The sequence below is a fragment of the Pseudophryne corroboree genome, chromosome 6 (assembly GCF_028390025.1).
Source record: "Pseudophryne corroboree isolate aPseCor3 chromosome 6, aPseCor3.hap2, whole genome shotgun sequence".
Lineage (NCBI taxonomy): Eukaryota > Metazoa > Chordata > Amphibia > Anura > Myobatrachidae > Pseudophryne > Pseudophryne corroboree.
This window is the reverse complement of record NC_086449.1, coordinates 202,335,364-202,359,447: the sequence shown is the minus strand read 5'-3', so window position 1 is coordinate 202,359,447 and position 24,084 is coordinate 202,335,364.

Sequence of the window (24,084 nt, the reverse complement as noted above, 5' to 3'; positions counted from 1 at the left end):
GTGACAAGAGTAGGGCCCTTTTTAGTAAACTATTTTTGCTGTTTTCCACAAATATTTCAGCAAACCTTTTTCTCCTATTTCTCCAAACCTTTAAACGTTCCCTAAAAACTCACCTCTTCAAACAAGCCTACCAAATTCCAGACCCACCCACATAGCCTTCAGTGCTTCCCTATCTAATCTTATCTAATCACATCCTCTCTGTACAGTCCACATAACTTTACATTTTATCTTCCAACATTGCTGGGTGATCATATCATACAGACCACTAAGAACCTAGCAATCTGGTGGACCATTATGCAACAGGTAGCATCTGTCCTTGTGTATCAGTGCCTATTTCCCTATAGATTGTAAGCTTGCGAGCAGGGCCTTCCTACCTCTATGTCTGTCTGTTTTTGCCCAGTTTTGTTCTATTACTGTTGTTCTAATTGTAAAGAGCAATGGTTAATAAATAAATAAATAAATAAATAATAAGGGGTACTGCAGGAAAAGCAGCTCTGAGTGGTTTCTATGAGGGGATGCAGTCAATATACCAGCTGTCAGGATCCTGGCGTTCAGGAGACCTACGCTGGAATCATGACAGCTGGCATTTTACTGACAGACAGAATCCCGGCACACGCTCAGTATTCTCACTCGGCTGGTGGGTCCATGCCACCAGCCGAGTGGGAAGAGAACTTGTGGCGAGCTATCCTATGCGTGGCGAGCGCAGTGAGCATGCGAGTGGATTCGCTGCCGGAATTTCGTCAGATAAGGTGCCGCTGTTGGTATAGTGACAGCCGGCATCCTATCTGCAGGGATATCACATATCTATGAGGATTGCAAAACAGGCAATTTTCTGATACTGTTACTTAATGCTATTGTAGTCTGGGCTACAAGACAGATTTATATGGGGAGGGTCCTGGATGGAGCTGAGTAAATGCATTAAGCAATCCAGGTCTAAACCTGGAAGTAAAGTGATAATGTTATTATTATAACATTTTATTTATAAGGCACCACAAGTGGTTCACAGCGCCGTACCTACAGCACACATTAGGACAATACAGGGTACACAGAACTTAACATCACAGTAACTGAAAAACTAAAAGAGCACAGGTAACAATTAGCACCACAATTCTCAGTACACAATACAGCTGAGATGTAATGAAGAGTAATCGGTGTACTACTAGGGGCGGGAAGCCTTTGGAAGAGATGAATGGTTACGAGCGAGAGGAGATGTGAGTATAGGCGGTCGCTGAGTAGGAGAGACCTGTAATTGAGGTACGAGAAAAGAGGGCTGTGGGGGTAATGCAGACCTGATCGTTCGCTAGGTTTTTTTGCAGCGCTGCGAACAGATAGTCGCTGCCCATAGGGGAGTGTATTTTAGCTGTGCAAGTGTGCGAACGCATGTGTAGCAGAGCTGTACAAACAAATCTTGTGCAGTCTCTACACAGCCCAGGACTTACTCAGCCGCTGCGATCACTTCAGCCTGTCCGGGACTGGAATTGACGTCAGGAACCCTCCCTGCAAATGCATGGACACGCCTGCGTTTTTCCAACCACTCCCTGAAAACGGTCAGTTACCACCCACAAACACCTTCTTCCTGTCAATCTCCTTGCGATCGCCCGTGCGAATATTCTTCGCACAAATCCATCGCTGAGCGGCGATCCACTTAGTACCTGTGCGACGCGCCTGCGCATTGCGGTGCATACGCATGCGCAGTTTTGACCTGATCGCAGCACTGCAAAAAAATGCTAGCGAGCGATCAGGTCTAAATTACCCCCGTGAGAACAGTAGGGAAGAGGACCCTGCTCCAAGGAGCTTACACTATCACTTTATTCCTCTTCACCAGAAAATGCTCTAATCTGTGCATCTGCTCCTTTATAAATAGCCCCAAATAAATAATAATATAATAATAATAATAATAATTATTATTATTTTATTTATATAGAGCTCTTTCTCCAAACAGGACTCAAGGCGCTTTACAGACATAAAAAAAAATGCACATAAAACAGAAAAGTAATGGCCCCTACAAAGTTGGCGATCCGCCGAGCTGCCCGATGGCAGATACGGCCGACCTGGCGGTGGGGGGGGGGGGGGGGGTAGTGACGGGGGGAGTGAAGTTTCTTCACTCCTCCCGTCACCCGGCTCCATAGCAGTGCATGCTAATATCGACAGTCTCGTCCATATTGGCCTGCATGCATAAGCGACTGGGCACCAACGATGAACAAGCACGGGGCCGCGCATCGTTGGTTACTGCACACTGAACGATATGAACGAATTCTCGTTCATTAATGAACTAGAACGTTCATATCATTAATTAAAATCTAGTAGTTTGTAGGGCCCTAATACAGCAAAACACAGGCCACACCGACATAAAAATGAAAACCTAGAATGCATAGAATAAGCATAATGCAGGATTGGTGTAGGCACATTGGGTAATAACTTCTATGGGTTGTGTATTCCACCCTCACAAGGAGATAAATGTATTACCCTCCGATATGGGGGAGCAGTATCAGCGCACGTTATGTGTGCTGATACCGCTTCTCCCCCATGTAAGACATTGGCAGAGTGTGCACACTGACACTGTCCATATCGGCGCTGGTATCTAACAGATAGCAGGACGATATGGTTAGGCAATGTATGAGCTGTCCGTTCCGACACCTGCAGCTGTCAATTTCGACAGCTGCAGGTGGCGATGCCCATAGACCACAGCAGGGACAGAGCTGTCTCTGGCTGTGGCGGGTGCTGGCTCCTGAGTGCGCAGGGGATCATGCATGAGTAGTGAGATCTTGCGCATGCGCAGAGGAGTCGGCCGGGCAGAGAGACACAGCACGTTAGCACTGAGCTGACGCGCTGCGTGCTGCTATAATACATTTACCCCAAGGTACCAAGTTTGGTAGCCATCTTGGGCGCACTGCGTAGAATTACCCTGGGAGGAATAGTCTACCCCTAGAAGAGATGAAACAAAATGGGGGTGGTTGCAGCATCCTAATGCTTAGAGTAGGGTCCCAACAAAACTATCAGGTCCATATATTTTTCATCCCATCAACAAGTTTACCAGATGAGGCAGCCATGTTGGGCGCACTACGAAGTGTCAAAGTCGAAAAATATTGAAGAACACACAGCACGTATAAACTGCACACACATGCCCATTGCGCGTACACTTGTTCTGCAGTGCGTGCACATTTACGCACTTTGCGTATGGTCGCTCCCGTGGTCCTGCGCATCGGAGCGTGGTATGGGTATTTACGGCAGAGTTTGTGTACGCATGGAGGGCCATCAGAACACATTACATATTTAATCCAAATAGTGCACAATGTACACATAGTCTCCTTGCACCACATCAGAAAGTTATAGCTGTTTAAATGGTTGCAGAACAAAGGGATTCACATTTACAGGATAAGAGGGGACAGACTAAGGTTATAAGGTGGTATTTGGTATCCAGCTGTAGGGTATTTTAAGGGAAACATTCCGGTGTTGGTCTGCGGAAGATCGCATGTTCCTGCGGATAGTTATGTGCAGAAGCAGAATATAGATATAAACTGTATTTACTGTATATTATGTATGCGGCGGGAATCCAGAGGAGACCACCCACATGAGCAGTTGAGAAAGACATCGCCTACCTTTTCAAATCAACCTATGACCTCTCCTGTACTGTAAAGGTGCATCCCTGTGTCCAATGGACAAAGGGATTACAGTATCCATTGTATTGCTTTTGGAAGACTTGTATAAATAAAGCCTGCTGCAGAGCGGCCAGGCACAAGACTCACAACGTTATCTATTTGATTACGGAGGACTGGACCAGGAAGCGCACGCGAATATTCTCACGTATGTACATTGACTGTAGCCATTATTCTGTTATATATATTGTCTGTATTGTAGTGTATAATTTGTATTGTAAACTCCCTTTCAGAAATAATCCACTGTGGTGTCGGAACCCAGCGGTTAATCACAATTGGTGTCGTGTGCTCATTGCCCTGCTAAGGTTTAAAGTGTATTATTATTGTTATTATTGCATTGCATTGCTGTAGAAGGTTTTAAGTGTATCTCTGGGTGTGTATGCGCTGAGAGTACTTTGTACCGTCAGCGCGGCGTGTGTTCGCAAAGTCCGTACACTGTAAGGGACTCTGTCCGCAAATAGCGTAAAAGGTGCGTAGAGTGTGAACTAAGTATAGCGGCCGCAGCGGCTAAAGGTTTAAAGTGTATTGACGGTGTGTTTAAGGTATAGCTTTTATTCCTGTAAAGATAATCGACATTATCAATTGGGGGCATCGTCCGATTTTCCACATTTTTACTGCTTAACAGGTCACAAGCAGACATAGGGGTATATGCAATTGCGGTCGAATTCCCGAAATTGTCGAATTTCGGGTCATTTTCGCCCAAAAAAAAAATTTGCCTATGCAATTCAGTGCTTTCCGACCAAAAAACGGACTTTCAAAATTCGACTTTTTGAAATTCGAATTTTTGCAAATTCGACTTTTCTGCAATGATACAAGTGCTGCAATTCGACCAAAGCATATTCAATTCAAGTTTGAAAATTCGACAGCAGTGCTTTTAGACAGCAAATTCGTCATTTTCAATCCCACACACTTTGGAGGGTGAAAACAATAAAAAAAAATTTAAACATGTTTTTTTTGGTGTTTTTTTTTTTTAGGAATAGCATATCTTTTTATATTAGAAGGGATTAGGTACTTTTTTTTTTTTTTTTGGAGGCACAAATATTATTTATATATTTTTTAAAATATTATTTTTTTTAATTTTTTTTTTTATTGCTGGAACGATAAAATCCTAAAAAAAAATGGCGTGGGGTCCCCCCTCCAAAGCATAACCAGCCTCGGGCTCTTCGAGCTGGTCCTGGTTCTAAAAATGCGGGGGAAAAATTGACAGGGGATCCCCCGTATTTTTAAAACCAGCACCGGGCTCTGCGCCTGGTGCTGGTGCCAAAAATACGGGGGACAAAACGAGCAGGGGTCCCCCGTATTTTTAACACCAGCATCGGGCTCCACTAGCTGGACAGATAATGCCACAGCCGGGGGTCACTTTTATGCCGTGCCCTGCGGCCGTGGCATTAAATATCCAACTAGTCACCCCTGGCCGGGGTACCCTGGGGGAGTGGGGACCCCTTCAATCAAGGGGTCCCCCCCCCAGCCACCCAAGGGCCAGGGGTGAAGCCCGAGGCTGTCCCCCCCCATCCAATGGGCTGCGGATGGGGGGGGCTGATAGCCTTTTGTGATAATGAAAAGAATATTGTTTTTTCCAGCAGTACTACAAGTCCCAGCAAGCCTCCCCCGCAAGCTGGTACTTGGAGAACCACAAGTACCAGCATGCGGGAGAAAAACGGGCCCGCTGGTACCTGTAGTACTACTGGAAAAAAAATACCCAAATAAAAACAGGACACAGACACCGTGACAGTAAAACTTTATTACACACTACCGACACACACATACTTACCTATGTTCACACGCCGACATCGGTCCTCTTCTCCATGTAGAATCCAGGGGTACCTGAAAATAAAAGATCAATATACTCACCTCAGCCATGGTCCAGAGATAAATCCACGTACTTGTAGAAAAAAACAAACCGCAAATACCCGACCAAACGGACTGAAAGGGGTCCCATGCTGACACATGAGACCCCTTTCCACGAATGAGACCTGTCAGTGACAGCTGTCACAGAAAGGTCTCTAAAGCCAATCAGGAAGCGCAACTTCGTTGCGCTCATCTGATTGGCTCTGCGCGTCTGAGCAGACAGCGCATCGCACAGCCCCGTCCATTATGGTGGGAACTTAGCGGCTAGCGGTGAGGTCACCCGCCGGTCTGCGGCTGACCGCGGGTTAACCCCACCGCTACCCGCAAAGTTCCCACCATTGAAAGTAATGGAGCGGCTTTGCGATGCGCTGTCTGACAGCTCAGACAGTGCACAGCCAATCAGGTGAGCGCCACGGAAGTAGCGCTTCCTGATTGGCTGAAGGGACTTCAGTGACAGGAGTCACGTGATGTCCCGGCATTCGGGAGAAAGGGGTCTGATGTGAAAGCATGGGACCCCTTTCAGTCCGGTATGGAGCGGGTATTTGCGGTTTGTTTTTTTGCCAAGTACGTGGATTATCTCTGGACCTGGATTTACCTCTGGACGCTGGAAGGTGAGTAAAAAATTTTCACAGGTACCCTCGGATCGTCGGAGACCGTGGCAGTCGGCGTGTCAACATAGGTAAGTATGTGTGTGTCGGTAGTGTGTAATAAAGTTTTACTATCAAGGTGTCTGTGTCCTGTTTTTATTTGGGTATTTTTTTTCCAGTAGTACTACAGGTACCAGCGGGCCCGTTTTTCTCCCGCATGCTGGTACTTGTGGTTCTCCAAGTACCAGCTTGCGGGGGAGGCTTGCTGGGACTTGTAATACTGCTGAAAAAAACAATATTCTTTTCATTATCACAAAAGGCTATCAGCCCCCCCATCCGCAGCCCATTGGATGGGGGGGGACAGCCTCGGGCTTCACCCCTGGCCCTTGGGTGGCTGGGGGGGGGGACCCCTTGATTGAAGGGGTCCCCACTCCCCCAGGGTACCCCGGCCAGGGGTGACTAGTTGGATATTTAATGCCACGGCCGCAGGGCACGGCATAAAAGTGACCCCCGGCTGTGGCATTATCTATCCAGCTAGTGGAGCCCGATGCTGGTGTTAAAAATACGGGGGACCCCTACTCTTTTTGTCCCCCGTATTTTTGGCACCAGCACCAGGCGCAGAGCCCGGTGCTGGTTTTAAAAATACGGGGGATCCCTGGCCAATTTTTCCCCGGATTTTTAGAACCAGGACCAGCTCGATGAGCCCGAGGCTGGTTATGCTTTGGAGGGGGGACCCCACGCCATTTTTTTTTCCGGGTTTTTCCCGTTTTTCCCCGTTTTTTAAAATCGCGGCAAAATCGGCCGATTTTCGCCCGCGGTTCTGGCGAATCCGTTTTTCATTGAATATGGTGAATTCCGGCAGCCACCTTCCGGAATTCACCTGTCGAATTAAGTCGAATTAAAAAACGGCGAAAAATTGCCGCGATTCGCCGTGAATTGCATATACCCCATAATCTATCAGCATAAGGGTGGACGGGGGATCCTACGTATCCTTTTCTTGGTCAGTGGATATACTGAAAACCCTACTTAATTGCTGATTAGATGGTGTCTGCTCTGTATGGTTTGTAGAGATGCTGGTAAGAACTCGTAAGGTAAGCAGGTAAAAAGTTATTTAAAATCTGTGAATTTATTTTTGGCGCCAAATGCGTACACAACAAAAGGGTACACCCATACCCTGTGCATACTCTCCCACATTGTTGCCATAACATTCACATTACTAGATTCATAATATAAATATTAAGGAAGTAAGTGTAAAACACAAACGCAGTCTGGCCTAGTTATAAGGGTTTATACAGGAAAAAAACTGTGTGGCGTGTTAAGTGAGTGATTATAGTTAATATTGCTCACATTTATAGAAATAGTGTGAGTTGTTTTATTGCGTCCGCACATTGGTACATGTGGTACGGAAACGTGAGGACGGCGTACACAAAACGTGCACGTAGCGCAAGGCCGCACACGCGGCATAAAGGTACGCACGGTTGCGTAATTACGCAAGCTTGCGTATCGTTGTGTGCGCATAATAAAACCACACGATAGTTCGTTTAGTTTAAAGGTGGGATAGTAGCCACGCTACAATAACACAAGATTGCCCAGCTTCCAAAGTTTAGTATAAAACCCTTATTTACTGTATTGCCTCTGGGAGTAAAGCTGCTTGTCTGAATGATAATTTTCTGTACAGAAAAATAAAGTGCATTTGAGTGACCGAGTGCAGGAGTGAGTGGATACTGAACCCAAGAACTAAGTGAACAAGCTGGACTAATAAGTGGTCTAAGTGTGCACACTGGGTTAGTAGAGATCCGGTGGCATAGGGTTCGCAACCCTACGTTATTAAGAGTGGACTAAAGTGGTCTTAGTGGACTGAGTGGTATCCCATACAACTCTGAGGTGGTCTACTAAGGTGGTACTAGGTGGTCTACAACAATCGTAGGGCATATAGATAACTAGTATATAGGCTGTGCTATTGCATCACACGTCCGTTTGTTCTGCACAGAGCAACGTGATATTATTGTACCATCTGTGGAAGAGCATACGCAGACGTGATTGTATAGACCAAGGGGTTTTTCTTTGATAACTTCGGGAAATCTCCCTGGTGGGCTTCACTGGAAAGAGTGAAAAATAGTTATCTAATTTCTCTGTTTTTCACCCTACAAACAATTCCAGTGATAGAAACCGAAAAGGAAATTTTCACTGCCTCTCTCAGGAAAATATTCCAAACAGAACTTCCACCGAAAGAAATTACGGTGTATGGTCTGATAGGAGCCCTAAGCTGGGTACATTGCCTTCGCTATCAACAGTGTATGGTAGTACTGGCCAGCGTGGGCGCGAGCGAGTGGAAGGCGCTCAGGTATACTTCCACCGTCTACTTATATTGAGTATTTTGGTGTTTGTGGGATTTTTTTAAAAGGTATTAGAAGAGACCCACAAATATGGGAGCCAGTTGCTCAAGTAAGAGATGTTTAGACAGGGTTCAGGCAGAATCGTGGCCAAAAAGCTCCGCAAGGTTTATCATGTGTGAAAAATATGGTTCACACACAGAAGGTTTATGCAATGAGTGGATATGTATGACCAACAATGATAGGGTACCATTCCCTAGAGTGGGCAGCTTTGAACCAGAGGTATTACAGAACTTAAGGTTAAGGATATTGTTATGCACACCAGTGCCTGCAGGAAAGTACTGGTGTCAGAACTGTTATGCACTCCAGTGCCTGCAGGAATGTACTGGTGTTTGAACTGTTATGCAAAACAAATGGACTCACAGACAGACTGGGGAATATGACATAACGTACACAGAAGGTGATAGGGTAACAAAATACACACAAAGTGAACAGAGAAGCCCAGAGGCTAAGGAACTGGGTATCTCCCTTGTATTAGAAATGCTCAGATGGGAAAAGCAAGATGTTGTGTTTTAATACGTAGAGAACCCGAAATGCTGTTGCTAAGGGCAACAGCAAAACCCTAAAGGGTTACCAACGGGTGTGGCAGTAAACTCCTTGGTCAGAGATGGAATGATAGACACAAGGAGAGTCTCCACAATCCTAATTCTCACTTGCAGTGCACAGGTTCAGCTTACTGCCACTAAACTGACCCCTGACACCTAGCACAGTGAGACAGGATTAGACAGGCAAGTCTTAGAATACAGCCGCAAACTTGCTAAGTTCACAGAGTAATAACAGAACCCCAGCAAGCTAAACGACTGACTCCAGTCTTACTGCTAGGTCTGGATTGGCAGAGTGTAATACCAAATCCCCAGGCCTATTTGCAGTAAGCAACAAACAAATACAAAGCTACACAGTACTGGTTAACTTTCAGGAACTGACTAACCAACAAAGATTCAGCAGCATCTGCTTACCCTGAGAAGAGGCCTTATAAAGCAGGTGCTGTCCACGCCCCACTCAGACCTCACAGACTGTGAGCACAAAAACCAGCACCGGATCCCCTGCCGTGCACAGAGCCTATAACCACTGCACAGCAAAAGACCCGAACCGGAGTATCAGCTGCGCTCAGGTTACTCCGCTAGCATTTGTCTCCCGGTTGCCATGACGACGTGGCAGCACAGGGCAGGAGACCCTAACAGTACCCCCCCCTCTGACGAGGGGTCAAAGAACCCCTACCACCGGGTTTATCGGGGAACTGCGAGAAGAAAGAGCGTATCAGTCTGGGGGCATGAAGATCACAACTGCGCACCCACGACCGCTCCTCCGGGCCATACCCCTTCCAGTGCACCAAAAATGACAGCCGACCCCGAACCACCTTGGAGTCAAGAATCCTTTCAACAACAAACTCCCTCTGGCCACGTATCAGAAGAGGGGAAGGTCTTCCACTGGAAGAAGGATTACTAATCGCCCGTTTTAAAAGGGAACAATGAAAAGTTTTATTGATACCCAAAGAACGGGGCAGATCTAACTGAAATGCCACCGGATTGATAACCCTGGTGATCTTATAAGGGCCGATGAACCGGGGGCCTAACTTATGAGATGGCTGTCTCAACTTCAAATTCTTGGTAGACAACCAGACGAAGTCTCCTAATTTGAAGCTGCAGGGTCTTTTCCGCTTATCAAAAACCCTTTTGGTCACTAATGACACAGACACAAGGGCTTTCTTCACTTTCCGCCAAATACCTCTAAGGACCGAAACCACAGAGGAACCACCAGGCGTGGAGTCCAGGGGGTCAAAAGAATTGGCCTTAGGATGATGCCCATACACACAAAGGAAGGGAGAGATCCCTGTAGCAGAGTGAGCCGCGTTGTTATAGGCAAACTCCGCCATGGACAGATGAGCAACCCAGTCAGTCTGACACTTGGAGACATAACACCTGAGGAACTGCTCCAAGGACTGGTTCACCCTTTCAGTCTGCCCATTAGACTGCGGATGGTAGCCTGACGACAAGCTGACAGAAATCTGGAGATCGGAACAAAATGCCCTCCAGAATTTGGCCACAAACTGGGATCCGCGGTCAGAGACCACATCAAGTGGCAACCCGTGGAGACGCACAACATGCAGCATAAATAATTCAGACAGGCGTCTGGCCGATGGCAGCCCAACCAGTGGAACGAAGTGCGCCATCTTCGAAAACCTGTCAACGACAACCAAGATGGCTGTCATCCCTGAGGATTTGGGCAAGTCCACCACAAAATCCATTGAAATGTGGGTCCATGGCTTAGATGGGATAGAGAGTGGATGTAATGGGCCAACAGGAACCCCTCTCGGAGTCTTATTTCGGGCACAGATGTCACATGCCCGAACCCACTGATCCACATCCTTAGCCACCGAGGGCCACCACACCGCCCTAGATAGCAACTCCCGAGTTCTGGCAATACCCGGGTGACCTGCCGACTTCTTGGCATGGAATTCCAGGAACACTCGCTGTCTTAACCTAGGAGGCACAAACAAAAGACCTACCGGAAGGTCTGGAGGAGCCTGCTCCTGTGCTCTAAGGACTAATGATAAGAGGTCCTGGGTAATGCCCACTTTAATACATGATGGGGAAACAATGGGCAACGGCTCCTCGGTGGTCTCCTGGATTGGAGCAAAACTCTGCGAGAGCGCATCAGCCTTGATGTTTTTTGACCCAGGGCGATATGTTATCAAAAAATTAAAGCGAGCAAAAAACAAAGCCCATCGTGCCTGCCTGGCATTGAGACGCTTCGCTGACTCTAAATATGCCAGATTCTTATGGTCAGTGAGAATTGAGACCACAAACTTAGCCCCCTCAAGCCAGTGTCTCCACTCCTCGAGTGCATCCTTAATAGCCAACAATTCCCGGTTACCCACGTCATAATTCATCTCGGCAGGCGAAAATTTACGGGAAAAGTAAGCACAGGGATGAAGGCGATTATCAGACACTCCCATCTGAGAAAGCACTGCCCCAATACCCATCTCAGAGGCATCCACCTCCACCACAAAAGGACGCTCTGGATCTGGGTGTCGCAGCACCTTGGCCGAAACAAATGCCCTTTTGAGACGGGCAAAAGCCGCTTTAGCCTCACAAGACCAGTGAGCAACATCCGCCCCTTTCTTAGTGAGTGCCACCAATTCGCAAAGCCCAGGAAACGCTGAAGCGCCTTCAAACTAGTGGGCTGCACCCAATCCAGGACTGCCTGTACCTTGGAACACTCCATTTGGAAACCTTCTGGGGAGATAATATATCCTAGAAATGCGATTTGCTGAACTTCAAATTCGCACTTCTCCAGCTTCGCCCCAAGCCGGTGGTCTCTGAGTTTCTGGAGGACTAAGCGTACATGTTTCCGATGTTCCTCCAGGGAATGGGAGAAGATTAGGATGTCATGTAAGTATACAACTAAGAATCTATCCAAATATTCCCTGAGCACATCATTCATGAAATCCTGGAAGACTGCCGGGGCATTACAGAGCCCAAAAGGCATCACCAAATATTCATAATGCCCTGAGTGGGTATTAAAGGCAGTCTTCCATTCATCCCCCTCTCTTATTCGGATTAGATTGTACGCACCGCGTAGGTCAATCTTAGAAAAAATGGTGGCAGTACGAAGCTGGTCAAACAAGACCGAAATGAGAGGCAGTGGGTATGAGTTTTTAATCGTGATACGGTTCAATTCCCTGAAGTCGATGCAGGGTCGCAACGAACCGTCCTTTTTACCCACGAAGAAGAACCCCGACCCAACTGGAGACTGTGAAGGTCTGATAAATCCCTTAGCCAAGTTCTCCTGAATGTACTCTGCCATAGCCTGAGTCTCAGGACGTGACAGGGAGTACAACCTGCTCTTGGGAAGCTTAGCATTTGGCAACAAATCAATGGCACAGTCATAGGGGCGATGGGGAGGTAGTACCTCTGCAACTTTTTTGGAGAACACGTCCGCAAAATCTGCATAACACCCTGGCAATCCTGGCAAACTTAGCTGCGAGAGCCTGACTGGAAGGCTCAAGCAACTCCTGAAACAATCAGTACCCCAACTAAGAATCTCCCCAGAGACCCAGTCAAATTGAGGATTGTGGGCCCTTAACCAGGGTAACCCCAACACCAATGGGGCAAAAGTACAGACAGTCACATAAAAGGACAATTTTTCAGAGTGTGTGGCTCCAATAAACAAAGAAATCTGGCTAGTGCAAGAGGTAATTTTACCTTGGGATAATGGTTCCCCGTTTAACCCACAAATCTCAATTTCCGATGCCAAGGGTACTAAGGGAACAGAATGTTTCAGGGCGAATTGGCGGTCCATAAAAACCCCGTCGGCCCCACTGTCCACAAAGGCCTCAGTCTTGACAGTTTGACCGAGGATCTTCAAGGTCACCGGAATGATAAAAGTCTTCTTGGGAAATTCTGACTTCTGGCCTGACAGGATATTTCCCATCACCCTCAGGCCCTGAAGTTTTCCGGCTTTTCTGGGCATGATACTACCACATGACCTTTATTCCCACAGTACAAACACAACCCCTGCTGTCTCCTCCGCGTCTTCTCACGCGAGGAGAGGCGGGTAGCCCCAATCTGCATAGGCTCCTCGGAAAATTCCTCAGAGTCTGAGGTTCCCTTGGGAAGGAAGGAAATCTCAGTCTCCCTTTCAAGCCTACGCTCTCTCAGCCGTCTATCCACCCGGATGGATAACTGCATGAGCTGATCCAAGCTATCAGGCAAGGGATATTGCACCAGTTGGTCCTTTATCTGGTTAGAAAGACCTCTTCGGTACTGGTGTCTCAGGGCTGGGTCATTCCACTGGGTATCATGGGCCAACCTCCGAAACTCCGTACAGTAAACCTCAACTGGCCTTCGCCCTTGCTTAAGGATCGAAATCTGAGCCTCGGCTGAGGCCGTCTTGTCAGGGTCATCATACAACATGCCCAGTGCCGTAAAAAAAGCATCAACACTTTTAAGCGACGGACAGTCAGACTGCAACCCATATGCCCAGACCTGTGGGTCTCCTTGTAGCAAGGAAATCACTATGTCCACCCGCTGAATCTCCGACCCAGAAGACTGAGGCCTAAGCCGGAAGTATAGTTTGCAGCTCTCCTTGAAACAAAAGAACTGCGAGCGATCTCCAGAAAAACGATCCGGGAGATTTACTTTCGGCTCCTTAACCCCTGCAGGTGCTGCTGCGGGAGCTCCGCCAGCAGCCTGGGAGGTGTGCATTTTAATGGACAAATCATTAAATTGTCGAGTCAGGACCTGCACCTGATCGACCACCTGTTGCAACGTATTTTGAGGGGTATGCTCCATATTCCCACAAAATTTCAACAGGAGTATTAGGCTGCTGAATATGTTATGCACACCAGTGCCTGCAGGAAAGTACTGGTGTCAGAACTGTTATGCACTCCAGTGCCTGCAGGAATGTACTGGTGTTTGAACTGTTATGCAAAACAAATGGACTCACAGACAGACTGGGGAATATGACATAACGTACACAGAAGGTGATAGGGTAACAAAATACACACAAAGTGAACAGAGAAGCCCAGAGGCTAAGGAACTGGGTATCTCCCTTGTATTAGAAATGCTCAGATGGGAAAAGCAAGATGTTGTGTTTTAATACGTAGAGAACCCGAAATGCTGTTGCTAAGGGCAACAGCAAAACCCTAAAGGGTTACCAACGGGTGTGGCAGTAAACTCCTTGGTCAGAGATGGAATGATAGACACAAGGAGAGTCTCCACAATCCTAATTCTCACTTGCAGTGCACAGGTTCAGCTTACTGCCACTAAACTGACCCCTGACACCTAGCACAGTGAGACAGGATTAGACAGGCAAGTCTTAGAATACAGCCGCAAACTTGCTAAGTTCACAGAGTAATAACAGAACCCCAGCAAGCTAAACGACTGACTCCAGTCTTACTGCTAGGTCTGGATTGGCAGAGTGTAATACCAAATCCCCAGGCCTATTTGCAGTAAGCAACAAACAAATACAAAGCTACACAGTACTGGTTAACTTTCAGGAACTGACTAACCAACAAAGATTCAGCAGCATCTGCTTACCCTGAGAAGAGGCCTTATAAAGCAGGTGCTGTCCACGCCCCACTCAGACCTCACAGACTGTGAGCACAAAAACCAACACCGGATCCCCTGCCGTGCACAGAGCCTATAACCACTGCACAGCAAAAGACCCGAACCGGAGTATCAGCTGCGCTCAGGTTACTCCGCTAGCATTTGTCTACCGGTTGCCATGACGACGTGGCAGCACAGGGCAGGAGACCCTAACAGATATGTCTGATAAAATCCAAGAAACAAAGGATTAAACATACAGACTGTTTAAATTTATGGCAACAGGAGGGGGATATGCAAAAGGAATTAGCTCGCGCAGCAGGTTCCAAACCTAGCGGGAAAACAATGGCGACGGCACCACCACCATATATGGTTGGGGAGAAAATGGCTACAGGCAATGATACATTGGTACAGGATAAGAGTGTAATTGCAAAATGTACTAACCCTAACCCTTGCCAGTTGTATCCCGTTTTAAATTTTCCCCAGGATTGCGAACAAGAAGATGAGCCCAGCACGATATCGGCACTCTCTCTAGCAGCCACCATACAAGACACTCAGGTGGGCACGGCCCAACCAACAAGAGCAGTAGTCAGGCCCCCTAGCGGAGGGATAAGTGAGGTCGTGTCCACAGGTAAGTACGGTACCGTACATTATGCAGAAACCATAGCACCCCACATTGTAGAATCAAACCAGAAGGATGTAATTGAATTAAATCCTGTCAGGGCGATTGCAGTCCCCAATGGGAGGACTGACGCTCAGGGAGTCACTCCCATCAGGAACATTTCCATGCACTGTCCCTGGTCCCGGACAGAATTGAGGTCAATTATGTCAGAGTTTCCCGATCCCAGAAAGGATCTAGTCGCATGCTAGAGGTTCATTAAAGAGTTAGGTAACGCCACCGAACCCACAAACAAAGATTGGTGAACAGTGCTACGGGTATGTTTTCCAATATTGACCCCGCGAAGTTCATAACTGATTGCAATTTAGACGAAGAAGTACCTATCACTGATGAGTACACTCAGAAGAAGGTACGACAAATCAATCTGCAATTAGGAATATATTTCCCTACTGTTGTCAAATGGACAGAAAAAGCTGATTTTATGGACTAGATGGCGCTAACGTGCAAGCATCTAGTCCATAAAATCACCTTTTTCTGTTCAAATTCTTGGATCTTTTTTGGGATAGGTCCAATTTTGGATTTAGAAGGCAGCCAACGATAGATAAGGAGCGCCCAAGAGGTTTTTCACTTTTTTTGTAGCATTGTTGTCAAATGGAATACATTCTTTTCCATAAGACAAAAGGAAGGTGAAACGGCATCCGATTATTTCCATTGAGCACTGCAGGAAATGACTAGATACACTGGGGTTGAGGATATTAAGGACAATGCACATCATAGGGAGGTTGCTGTTTCAGTATTAATGGACGGGTTGAAGGAGGCACTCAGAACAAGGGTACATACCTCTCTACCAAACTGGAGAGGTATCTCAGTGGCTGCATTGAGAGAGTCCGCTGTCGAGCATGATAGGAACATTATTAAACACAGGGAGTCACAGGGGGAAAAACTGATGACGGTAAGTATACAGGCCCTTACGGCAAAACACCATCAGCCAAAAACCCGGACCCCTGCTGTTTGGGACAGACCTAGAATATGCTACATTTGTAGGAAGGAAGGGCATTTTGCCAAAGACTGTAGGAGTAGTAGAGCGCATAGCCAAGAGAGAACCCTAGACAGAGAATACGAACCACACTACTACTCACATAATTGGCATCAGGGACCACATAGGAGAAGTTACGAGCCACATGCAGGGGAAACAAGGAGGTACCCCCCAAGGAGAGATGGGCAGACCTCCGGAAATTCTCAGCTACCTCCGCCACATATTGTAGCTGCCAACGCGCTGCGGGAGGGTATCATCACACCATAGGAGTTGGGCCACACCTGTAGTCTGCAGACAGTGAAGTTGATTGCTAGCCTTGGTAGTGAACCTGAGGTCACGGTTGATGTAGCTGGTGTACCATTACCTTTTCTTGTAGATACAGGGGCGGCCAGGTCAGTGTTAAATTCAACTGTAGGTATGAAAACCACGGGTAAAACAATTTCGGCAATGGGAGTAACAGGAATAGTGTAACACTACCCTTTGAGTAGACCTGCAGAGATTACGATAGGGCCCTTGCAAACCAAGCATTCCTTTTTGCTGGCTGCAGCGGCTCCGACTAACCTGCTTGGAAGAGATTTATTGTGTAAAATGCGGTGTGTCATATACTGTACTCCTGAGGGTGTCTTCTTGGATATACCTGAGAATCACGTTCAGGAAGTGCAAGATATATTAGACACCCCTGAAAGGCTAATGTCGCATTCTGCTGTTATAGACAAGTGTCCATCAATGGTAGAGGAAATGATCTCACAAATACCGGGTTCCCTTTGGACCAAAGATGGACAAGACACTGGATTGATGGCGAATGTAGCTCCGGTAGTAGTGCAAGTAAAAGACGGTAGGATAGCTCCAAAAATCCCTCAGTACCCTCTGAAGCCAGAGGTAGAATTAGGAGTGTACCCCGTCATAGAGCGATTGCTACAACAGGGCATACTAGTCAGGACGTCCAGCACTGCCAATAGTCCCATCTTCCCTGTGAAAAAGAGTGGGGGGAGGGGTTACAGGCTAGTGCAGGAACTAAGGGGGATAAACAAGATAGTTGAGAGCCAATTTCCCGTAGTGCCCAATCCAGCTGTCATCCTCATGCAAATTCCCCCTACTGCAAATTTTTTAACTGTCATTGACCTCTGTTCTGCCTTCTTTTCTGTCCCTCTGCACCCTGACAGCCAATACCTCTTTGCATTTACATACAGGGGAGTACAGTACACCTGGACTCGTCTCCCCCAAGGTTTCATTGACAGCCCAAGTATTTTCTCCTAGGCTTTGCATGACTGTTTACAATCCTTTCAACCTGAGAGCGGGTCAGTATTAATACAGTATGTCGATGACTTATTGCTGTGTTCTGATTCACTCGAATCATCCTTGAAAGACACGAAACAGCTTCTGCTTCACCTTTCTAATACGGGACACAAGGTTTCAAAGGATAAGTTGCAGCTGTGCCAGACCAGGGTAAAATATTTGGGACATTGCTTGACTCAAGGACTTAGACATCTCACCGCTGATAGAATACAGGCGATTCGCGACATGACCCTGCCACAAACCCAGCAACAGATCCGCACTTTCCTTGGAATGTGTGGGTACTGCCGAAACTGGATCCCAGGATTCTCCATACTGGCTTTACCCTTGCAAGAAATGGTCTCCTCAAACAAAACAGATCGGATCTCGCACACAGATGAGTCCGAATTGGCCTTTAAGAGACTCAAACAGTGCCTATCACAGGCACCTGCATTAGGTATGCCAGATTATGGGAAGCCTTTTGAATTATACGGTACAGAAAGTGCTGGGTGCGCAGCAGGAGTTTTAACCAAGAGACATGGTAATGCCAGCAGGCCGGTAGCTTACTACAGTGCACAGTTGGACACCGTAGCACGGTCTCTCCCCACATGCTTGCGAAGTGTTGCAGTGATAGCTTTGCTAGTAAGTAAAAGCAAAGACGTAATGTTAGGACACAACCTGACCATCCATACACCTCATGCAGTATCAGCCTTACTGAACTCCGCCCAAACCAGACATGTCTCATCAGCACGGTTTACAAAGTGGGAATTGACACTAATGGCCCCTGTAAACATCACCATAAAGAGACGCAGCGCACTAAATCCTGCAACTTATCTGCCAAGTATGCCTGGACAGGCACAAAGGGTGGAGGATGAGAATGATGGTGAAGGAGGATTTAGTACAGATACTGATACGCATGATTGTATGGAATACCTGAATCAGACTTTCACTGCAAGACCTGACATTAGTGACAACCCACTGGAAGGCGTAGATTTTACTTTTTACACTGACGGTAGTTGCCACAGACAGACGGAATCGGGAGACCTGTGTACTGGATACGCAGTCGTAGATGACAGAGGTATCATAGAAGCTGAACCCCTGGGCCCACCGCACTCAGCACAAGTTGCTGAGCTGGTCGCCCTAACCAGAGCGTGTGAATTGGCCAAGGGTAAGTCAGCCAATATATACACAGATTCTAGGTATGCCTTTGGAGTAGTGCATGATTTCGGGGCCCTATGGCGCCTCAGAAATTTCATGACGGCAGCTGGCACACCTGTATCGCATGCATCCCACATAAAAAGGCTCCTAACAGCGATACAAGAACCAGACAGAGTGGCTGTTATCAAGTGCAAAGCACACACTTACAGCCAAGACCCAATCTCACTTGGTAACAGCCGGGCAGACGAAGCTGCTAAATCAGCAGCCAGCACCCCCATACAAAAGAACATCACATCACTGATGACATTCAACACAATCAACACACAAAAATTAATTGAAATGCAAAATTTGTGTTCTCCACAGGAAAAGGCAGTCTGGAGGTCAAAGGGGTATGACTAGGAGTCCTCAGGACTCTGGACAGGTGGACACGGTAAGCCAGTGGCCCCCAGAGCATATCTTCCAAGCTTAGCTGAGGCGGCACACGGTCTGACTCATCTGGGTAAAGAGGGTATGTGTAAGCTGGTGAGAGCCTACTGTTGTGCGCCAGGATTCTCTTCTCATGCAGGTAAGAGAGCAATGACATGTCTTACTTGCTTGAGGAAGAATATTGGAAAGTCAATACCAACAGAGCCATCCCATATCCCTCCGACAGACGGCCCTTTTCAGGTAATACAAATTGACTTCATACAGTTACCACCCTGTAGGAATTTAAAATATGTGTTAGTCTGTATTGATGTATTTTCCAATTGGGTAGAAGCGTTTCCTGCTGCCACAAATACTGCTACGTTCACTGCAAAGAAAATTGTGCAGGAACTTGTGTGTAGATATGGTATCCCTAGAATAATTGAAAGCGATAGGGGTACCCATTTTACAGGAGAAGTCTTTCAGGTAATGTGCAAACTGATGGGAATTAATAGCAAGCTGCATACTCCGTACCGACCACAGGCAAGTGCGAAGGTGGAGAGAATGAACAGCACTATTAAGAACAAGCTGAGCAAAGTGATGGCTGAGACTGGATTGTTGAGGCCAGAAGCTTTGCCACTAGTATTGTACAGCATCAGAACCACTCCCAGGTCCCCCCTTAACCTATCACCCTTTGAGATTCTTTTTGGCCGACAACCCCATGTAATGATAGACCCCCAGGATGATTTAAAATGCAATAACGAAGTGACTGTAAAATATTTGGTTAGGATGAGCCAGCAGCTGAGGAATCAAAATAGAAATCTAAAGCTGGTGATTCCTGACCTACCGAACAGTAATTGTCATGACATTGAACCTGGGGATTATGTAATGATTCAAAATTTTCTACGCTCAGGTTGCCTCATTGACAGGTGGGAAGGACCGTACCAAGTCTTGCTAACCAGCACGACAGCATTAAAGGTTGCCGAAAGAGAGACTTGGGTCCACTCGTCCCACTGTAAGAAGGTCGCTGACCCAGAGAGAACCCGTGACAAAGAGCAGAGTGTAGAGAACATCGTATCACTGGAGTGTCTGTTCCGGGAAGGTTGAGAGGCAGTACTGTTGAGACGGCACCTGAGCGCGGAGAACAACAAGACCAGAGGCGGTTGTCGCACCAGTTTTTTTTTTTTTTCCATTCCCCACTACCCTCCTTCTCTTCTTCTTTTTCTCCCCCCCTTCTTGTTTCCTTTCTCTTCCCTTAACAAGATGGACTTACCCCAAGAGACTGCGTTCCGGGTTTTCCTGTTAATCCTGTTGTTGACCAGGACAGTCTGTTTTGGTGAGGGTCCCAGAGAGGTTGAGAAAGGATCTGGAATGGGTTCTGATTGTGGGGATGGATTTGTAGAATCTCAAGAGCAACACATCACTCGAGCAAAGGCGAGTATCAGAAAGCGATCTGGTAGTCAGGGAGCTCGGAGGCACTGTGAAGGGTTATTGGCTGAGGAAAATTGCATTTGTAAGAATTGTGAGAACATAGTCGAGGATGGGTGCATCCAGAGATGTCAGTCCAGCCTTAATATCAACATGGACCGTCATCCATTGAGTGATTACCACTCACTAGTGGGTAAGGTCTTAAACCAGACAGAATGCTGGGTGTGCTCACAAGTACCTCAAGGTCAGAGCAAGTCAGGATTAGTACCGTACCCTTTAGCAATAGATGAGGTACTCGAATTACCGGGTGGGAGATCGGTGGACAAGAAATTCAATATTTCTAGGCCCCCTAGCTTGAAGCTCCACCAGTATCATGTAGATAGATCCTTATTATGTTTCAATATTTCCAATTACCGAAAACCGGAAAATTGGGAGGTGACATGGAATAACCAGACAATGGCCTTTTCGCACAGAGCTGATAGGATACCCATAGACTCTGAACTTGTACGCCAAATAGCCAACAGTGGAAGGTATTTTCGGTATAGGTATACTCGAGGAAGTAAGACCATGTGGGTTGGAGAAGTATCACCAGGGTACTGTGCTCATATCATCCAGCCTGATACTTGTACTGAGCAGATGGGAGAACTAGGGATGGGGTTTTTCACTTGGAAAGTTTGTAATATGGTAATGTCATATTCTGTCCCCTATGTTCTCCCCGATGATGCCTATTTCATATGTGAGAGGAAGGCGTATAAGTGGCTTGCCCCGAACTCAGAGGGATTGTGTTATGTTGGAAGAGTGTTGCCAGAGGTCATGACCATAACCCATGATAAGATGAAAGATGTTCACCGCAGTTCTCCTTATACTCATACTCACTATGAACACATCGTCAAGAGACACCTCATAGAGAAGACAGAGCACGTAGCCTCTGATTTGATCCACGAATCCACCGGGATTCAATTCCTTCTCGCATTAGACATCACCCGTACTGCCAGAGGAATTATAAATTATAGGTATATCCATGCGCTAGCGAACTTGATAGATAATATCACTGAGATATATGACGACACCTTCAGGTATACGGGAAGGGAGTTACAAGCTTACAAGACGGAACTGATCCAGCGCAGGATGGTCCTTAATTATATCACAGCCATGACGGGTGGATCAAAAGATGGATGATATATTGCAGTTGAAGTGGGAGTTCCGGAGGAGACACAACCTTACCCTGACCGCTGTGGGTAATGAGCTGACCGGCTGGGTCTCATGGTTGAACCCACGAAATTGGTTCTCAGGATTAGGAGAGTGGGCTCAAAATGTTATTATGAGTGTAGGAAAGTTTCTCCTTTGTATCCTGGGAGTCGTCATAATTATTGGTTTGATATTTAGGTGTGTTCGAATTCTGACGCGGCGCAAGCACGGCACAAATTTGATGAGTTTAAGGAGCGAGGGCATTGTTATAGCAGCAGATTTAATTTACGACCCATCCATAGAGACAGTGTTATGATAAGGATTGCAAATGAATTCCATGGCCTGTTTCTTTCACCCGTTTTTCCTTTGTCTCCCCCTCTGCCCAGATACACCCATCCGGAAAAGACATCAGCCCTACCCAAGAATGTTTATGAAAATGTTATGTGAATGTATTTTAGATATGTGTCTTATCTTCATCTCTAAAACCTCCAGTTAATGACACACATAGTCGACAGGTGATATCCACATATACTAGCACTCACATATGTTCCCCCTCCATGTATCATCAACTAAATGTGCACCCCATTTGTTGGAACAAGAAGCCGAAAAGAGCTCGGTAGTGTTCGTCGGCCCACTTACAGACCCTTAATACGGGATAAGAAGGATTTAATGTATACTTCGCAATACCTTGAAGCTTATCTAAAACATATACGGCACGATGATACATGCCCCTCAGACATGGATTCATACATACATGCTTTTTTTTACTATCCCACTAGGTCATACATTTCCCACCTACAACTCTCCTCCAACCATCCAATCGTCTGTAGATATTCTATTGATATTTTTCTGTTTAGTGATTAGATAGTGGCAGTTATTGGTGACTGCCAAAGGGTGGACTGTTAAAGTCGAAAAATATTGAAGAACACACAGCACGTATAAACTGCACACACATGCCCACTGCGCGTGCACTTGTTCTGCAGTGCGTGCACATGTACGCACTTTGCGTATGGTCGCTCCCGCGGTCCTGCGCATCGGCGCGTGGTATGGGTATTTACGGCAGAGTTTGTGTACGCATGGAGGGCCATCAGAACACATTACATATTTAATCCAAATAGTGCACAATGTACACATAGTCTCCTTGCACCACATCAGAAAGTTATAGCTGTTTAAATGGTTGCAGAACAAAGGGATTCACCTTTACAGGATAAGAGGGGACAGACTAAGGTTATAAGGTGGTATTTGGTATCCAGCTGTAGGGTATTTTAAGGGAAACATTCCGGTGTTGGTCTGCGGAAGATCGCATGTTCCTGCAGATAGTTATGTGCAGAAGCAGAATATAGATATAAACTGTATTTACTGTATATTATGTATGCGGCGGGAATCCAGAGGAGACCACCCACAAGAGCAGTTGAGAAAGATATCACCTACCTTTTCAAATCAACCTATGACCTCTCCTGTACTGTAAAGGTGCATCCCTGTGTCCAATGGACAAAGGGATTACAGTATCCATTGTATTGCTTTTGGAAGACTTGTATAAATAAAGCCTGCTGCAGAGCGGCCAGGCACAAGACTCACAACGTTATCTATTTGATTACGGAGGACTGGACCAGGAAGCGCACGCGAATATTCTCACGTATGTACATTGACTGTAGCCATTATTCTGTTATATATATTATATATTGTCTGTATTGTAGTGTATAATTTGTATTGTAAACCCCCTTTCAGAAATAATCCACTGTGGTGTCGGAACCCAGCGGTTAATCACAATTGGTGTCGTGTGCTCATTGCCCTGCTAAGGTTTAAAGTGTATTATTATTGTTATTATTGCATTGCATTGCTGTAGAAGGTTTTAAGTGTATCTCTGGGTGTGTACGCGCTGAGAGTACTTTGTACTGTCAGCACGGCGTGTGTACGCAAAGTCCGTACACTGTACGGGACTCTGTCCGCAAATAGCGTAAAAGGTGCGTAGAGTGTGAACTAAGTATAGCGGCCGCAGCGGCTAAAGGTTTAAAGTGTAATGACGGTGTGTTTAAGGTATAGCTTTTATTCTTGTAAAGATAATCAACATTATCAGAAGGTTTCAATTTGCCACGATATATGTTGCTAGGGAAATACTTTTTTGTGGGCCAACCTGACGATATTAATAAATAGGACCCTAAGATCTACACGGGATGTAGTCACCATCCCAGCGGTCAGCATACCGACGCCGGGATCCTGGTCGGCAGAATGCTGGCAGGGGGCCCAGGACTATTCCCACTTGTGGGTGTCCACGACACCCATAGAGTGGGAATAGAACCTGTGGCGAGAGCAGCATGCCACCGAGCCCGCAAAGGTTTTTGTTGCACTTGCCTCCCTGCCGGCATTCTGGCGGCCTGGGATCCCGGCGTCTGTATGCTGACCGCCAGGATCCCAGACGCCGGTCACGCAAACCCAACCCCATCTAAACT